Genomic DNA, 5,960 nt, shown 5'->3' with positions numbered 1-5,960 from the left:
GCGCCCGCAGTCCCCGCACGGGAAGGGGCGCTCGCCCGTGTGCGTGCGGCGGTGCTCAAGCAGCGCTGCGCTCTGCCGAAAGCGCCGCCCGCACTCCATGCAGCGGTAGGGCCGCTCCGCGGTGCCGGGGGAGGGCGGGCAGGGCGCGACGCCCACGGGAGGCTCCAGCAGGCCCTGCAGGTTGATGAAGCCTGGTGGGGAGTGCCGACCCGCAGGGCGTGGCTCATGGGGCTCCACCTCTTCCCTGATGGGCTCTGCCTCCTCCTCCACAGGCTCCACCTTCATTTCACGGAGCTCTGGCTCTGCCTTCATGACCCAGAGCTCTGACTCCTCCTCTGTAGGCTCCGCCTTCACTGCTTGTGGCTCCACCTCTTCCTCTCTAGGCCCTGTCTTCATTTCAGGAGGCTCCACCTCTTTCTCTAAGGGCTCCGCCTCCTTCCTGTCACCTGCGGGGCAGAAGATTGCAGGATCAGGGCCAAGCCGGGAGGGCAGGGCCCAGCGGAGGTCACCACAAGACCAAACCCCTTCTGCTCTGCTGTTATATGTGGCTGCTCCACCCCAGAGCTGACTGCATCATAGCCTTCCCTACACACAGTTACACGTGGCTGTTACACCCCAAGGTGGCCGTATTGCGCAATCCAATGACACACCGTTATATGCAGCCATTACATCCCAGATTTGGCTGCACTGCAGCACTCCCTACACCCTGTCACGGGTGGTGGTTACACCCCAGAGCTGGTCGCATTGTAGTCCCCATTACAAACCATTATGTGTGGCCGTTACACCCCACAGTTGGCTGCATTGCAGCTCTCCTTACACACTGTTATGTATGGCCATTACACCCCAGAGTGTGCACCAGAGCCCTTCCTACACACCATTAGGTAGGGACATCACACCCCAGAGCTGGCTGCATCTCAGACCTCGACACACACCACTGTGTGTGGCAGCTTTACACCAGAGCTGGGCAAATCTCAGCCCTCCCCACACCCCGTTACGTGTGGACATTACACCCCCAGATCCCGCTGCATCGCAGCTCTCCCAACACACTGTTATGTGTGGCTGCTACACTCCAGAGCTGGCTGCATCATAGCCCTCCCTATACCCCATTATGTGTGGTGGTTACACCGCAGAACTGGCTGCATCTCAGCCCTCCCTAGACACCGTTATGCGCAGCCGTTACACCCCAGAGATGGCTGCATCACTTTGCTGATCCATTGCTCTGCTTTCTGCTCCCTTGCCCCATATCCCCTGCCTGATCCATTGCTCTGTTTCCTGCCCCATCCCTGTGCTCCAGGCTCTGCATCTGCTCTGCTCCCTGCCCTGTGTCCCCAGCCCCGTTTGCTGCTCTGTTTTCCACTCCCTGACGCATTGCTTGGCTTCTTACCCCCAATCTTGGGGGGGCCCCTCCCCTGCCCTGCTTTCTGCTCCTTGCTCTGGGGCCTGGGAAAGCCTGCAGGGCTATGGAGCGGCCAAGGAGGAGCTGCACCTCGGAGACCGACTATGGCTCAGAGACCTCAGGGGGCGCAGAAGCTGGGGGAGGGGGCTGGGAAGATAGTCCTGTGGCCTTCCCCAAGCCCCCGGGGCTGATCCAATGCCATGCTCTGCTGCTCTGCTTTCTGCTCCCCCTCCCAGCCCCCATTCCCATCCCAGACAACCCAGGTGTCCCGGCTCATGCTCTCAGCCCCCACTGCCGTACTGGAGAGCCCTGGCCTCCGGGCTCCTGCTATCACCCCCCAGCTCCCACTCCCCTCCCGGAGAGCCCCGGCATCCGGGCTCCTGCTCTTCCCCCCCAGAGAGCCCAGGCGCCCGGGCTCCCTGTCGTCCCCCCAGATGCAGGCCATACCTGGGGGGTCCCCTGTCCCGGGGACGCAGGAGACTGGGCAGTGCCCCGGGGTGCCAGCAGAAGAGGTGGGGGGGCCTGGCTGGCAGCCCAGCATGCCACAGTGGGGGATGGGGGGGGAACCCGGGGGTGACGTCACTGGTGACAAAGGTGTGGGGGGGAAGCGGTTGCTAGGAGACGGAGGGAGGGAGGCTGGCTGGCCAATAGGGTTTCTGGCCTTGCTATGGAAGGAATGAGGATGGGAACCCATGGTCCCAGCCCCCTCTCAGGGAAGCCAGGGTCCACGCTCCCACCCCCGAGAACCCAAGCAAGGGGAGCCCGGGCGCCTGGGGGAACAAAGATCCCCAGCATAGGCAGGGGGGCGAGCAGGTGGAGACAGGAGAGCAGTACCTGGGCCAGCTGCACCCCCCCTCCCCCATCCCAGCCCAGTTTGGGCACTGGGAGTGGGGTGGGAAGCTGGGACCAGGGGGTGCGGAGCAGGGCTAGGCCCCCAGCCTGGAGCCAAGCGGGACCGGGCTCTGCTCCCCCTAACCCTACATATACCCCTAACCATACCTCTACCCATAACCCTAACCACACCCCTGACCCTAACCAGAACCCTAAAGCCCCTAACCAGAGCCTCAATCCCTGATGCTAGCCATACTCCTTAAACTAACCCTTCACCCAACTATACCCCTACCCATAATCACACCCCACCCATATTATACCCCAAGCATAACTCCAGTCCTAACTATACCCCAACCCTAAATAGACCCTTAACTATAACCCTAACATTTACCCTTCAGCCTAACGATACCCCTAACCCAAACCTTAATCCCACTCTGACCCCTAACCCACAACACCAACCCTAACCCCTGACCCCGAAGTTGATCGATAACCCTGACCCTTCCACCCCAGTGCCCACCATACCCCATATCCCTAAGCCTGCTGCTAACCGTAGCCCCAACCCGTCCCCTATCTACCTGCCTACCCCTGGCCCCAAACTCTACCGCTAACCCTGACCCCATGGCCGGCAGAGGCTGGGGTGGGCAGGGGAGGACACTTCCCCAGGTGCCGCATTGGGGAAGGGGCCTGGGACTTGTCATGCCCCCTCATCTAGGCCTGGGGGGCGGGGAGGGTCTGTACAGAGCCTGGCACCACCCAGTCTTGGTTTGGTGGGTCCCTACATTGCCCGGAGCCCCCTGCTTGCAGCTCGAGGGGTCTGTGCAGTGCATGGCGCCTGCTAACCTGGGCTGGGGGGAGGGGGGCGGGGGTCTGTGAGGGGCCTGGCACCCACAGACCCTCAGCCTACCTAAGGTGAGTGACCGCTGTGGTGCAGGGGGCAGGGTCTCACCAGAGAGCAATCCAGCACTTTTGAAGGGAGTAGTGGTGCCATAGAACAGCTCTGGGATGCGCCCAGTTCTGGGGTGGGAGTGGTGGCAAAACAGAACAGCCCTGGGATGCACCCAGCTCTGGGGAGGACAGTGGTGGCAGCAGAGAATGCCCCTGGCCGGCACCCAGCTCTGCAGTGGGGAGCAGTGGCAGCACAGGACGCAAGTAGGATGTGCCCAGCTCTGGGGTGGGGAGCAGTGGTGGCACAGAGCGTCCCTGGGATGTACCTGGCTATAGGGTGGGAGCAGCGGCAGCACAGAAGGGCCCTGGGAGGAACCCAGCACTGGGGTGGAGAGTGGCAGCAGCACAGCAAGCCCCTGGGATGTGCCCACCTCTGGGGTGGGGTGTGGGGGCAGCATAGAACATCCCCGTCCCCTGGGCTGGGTGCATCCCAGGGCTGTTCTATGTGACCATGTCCCCATGGCTCCACCCCAGAGCTGGCTGCATCTCAAAGCTGAGTTGCAGGGGCGGAGGGGTGCGGGGGAGGACAGAAAAGGATGGTCAGGAAGAGGTGGTGGGCTTAGGGAGAGCCTGGACACCTGGGTTCTCTGTGGGGGAGACCCCAGTGGTCTAGCTCGGGGCAGCAGGGCTGCACCCCAGAAACACAGCAGCAGGGAAATTTGGAATGCGCGTATAGGCGAGGAATACGGTAAGAGCAGTTTCCCAGCTGCAGGGACACAGCCAAGCCCGTGCTTCTCCTGGGAGGAACCCAGACATCCCGGCCCCACATCCCTCCCTTGTCCTTCCTGGGAACTACGCTTCCCACAGTGCCTGGCAGGAAGCAGATCCTTACTCCCATGATGCTTTGCAGGGAGCTGGGTCAGTGTTCTCCTAATAGCTGCCCCACCAACAACTGGAGGCAGCGTCCCTGCTCCCCTTCCCTTTTCCAAAGAGCCCAGGCGTCCGGGCTCCCAGCCCCGCTCCCAGAGAACCCTTGGCCCATCCCTGCTAATATCCCACCACTGACTCCAACAGATACCGCAGGGCACCCCCGATGGCCAGTGCTGGATATGGCCTCTCCCTGTGACCTTTGACCTCAGGTGCCCCCATGACCTTTGACCTTATACAGCCCCCTCTTACACCAGGATCCCCTCCCCATCAACCTCGACCTTTCTGAATCCCTGCCCCTAATAACAGCAATGGGTTGATTTAACGTATGCAAATCTTCCCACCCAATGCTTAGCATGTTTTACATAATTGCATATTTAATTAGCTGTCGCTTGGGATTTGCTTGAGTGGGGTGGGGAGAGTTGTTTCTCTTCTCGGGCAGGAAAGCAGACCCCCTGGCTTGGGGGGTCCTGAGACTGTGTGTATACATGAGTTAACCTGGGTTAAGTCTGGAGGAGGGGGAAGTGGGGGGTAAAGGGTCCCAGGTCCCATATATGGGAGTGGAGGTGGCAGTTTCCCAGCCCAAGGGGGCAGAGCTGGGGTGATCTCTCTTCTCTCTGCCCCCTCCCGGCCTCAGCTCTGTCCCCACGTCCTTCTAGGCTAAGATCCCACAACTACCACCAGCAAATATCACGCAGCCCTTCCGGAGCCATATCTCATCATTGCCACCAACAGAGACCACGGGTCTTTCTAGACCTGTATCTCACTGCTGCCACCAACAGGGGTCACAGGGCCTTCTGCTACCAACAGAGAGACCACAGAGCCTTCTAGGCTGATAGCCTGCTTCTTCCAGCACCAGAGACCACAGGTCCTGCTAAGCCAATATCCCACTGCTTCCACCAACAGAGACCACAGGTTGCCCCTGGGTGGGCAGGGCTGGAGTGGACGCTGGCTGAGGGCCGGAGTGCTCCACATCCTGCCCTGACCGAGGGGCTGGGGTGAAGGGGAAGGGGGACCTCTGAGTGCAGGGGCTCCTTGGCATCCATGAAGAGCCCTGCGGGAAGTGGTTCCTCCAAGCACAGCGGGCAGGGGTGCGAGCTGATCCCACCAGGGGTGCCAGCCTGCCCACCTCTCTGCCCGTTGGCCCCTCTGCCTCCTGCCAGAGAGGAAAGAGCTTCCCCAGTGATGTCTGATGCACCAGAGCCACCCACTGCGCCCGTCCACCCACCCACCGTGCCTGTCCATCCACATCCACCACATCCATCCGTGCATCCTCAGTCCCCTTGGCTGCAGTCTGCTCCAGGGTCCGTCTACAACCCACCCACTGGTCCATCCGTCTGTCCAGCCATTTACCCACCTACCCACTGGTCCATCCATCTGTGTGTCCATCCATGCACCACCTACCATCCACCCACCAGTCCATCCATCCATCCATCCATCCACATATCACCTGCCAACTCATTCATCCATCTGTGGATCTGCCCTCACGCATCCACCCAACTGGTGCATCTCATCCGTCCATCCACGCCCATCCATTCACCCACCTCGCAACTGGTCCGTCCACACCTCCAGCCATCCGCATCCATCCACCCTGCTCGGTGTCTGTCTGTGCACTCCCCCACCCCCAACCAGCCCGTCCCTCTCTCCGTCCACCCATCCCTCCATCCACTCACCTACTGCTCCATCCCTCCCTCCCTGGGCCAAGACATCTGTTTGCCCACACACTGATGGGTCCATTTGTCCGTACACTCATGGTCGGTCTGTCCAGCCACTCACTGAACCATCCCATCCGTCCATCCATCCATCCCCAATCACCTACCTACTGGTCCATCCATCCATCCATGCACCCACCCATGGGCCAAGACATCCACTTGCCCCCCCAGTGGGCTCCTCCGTCCACCACCCACAGGTCTGCTTGTTG

The 5,960-nt window shown here is 61.1% G+C and overlaps 1 pseudogene; it reads left to right on the top strand.

Moving 5' to 3' along the window:
* Window positions 1-5,960, top strand: part of LOC102377070 — a 29,010-nt pseudogene that overhangs the window by 20,155 nt on the left and 2,895 nt on the right.

This window comes from Alligator sinensis, unplaced genomic scaffold, assembly GCF_000455745.1.
Source record: "Alligator sinensis unplaced genomic scaffold, ASM45574v1 scaffold1531_1, whole genome shotgun sequence".
NCBI lineage: Eukaryota > Metazoa > Chordata > Crocodylia > Alligatoridae > Alligator > Alligator sinensis.
The sequence above is the reverse complement of the archived record's forward strand: the minus strand, read 5'-3'. Positions and strand labels throughout refer to the sequence as shown.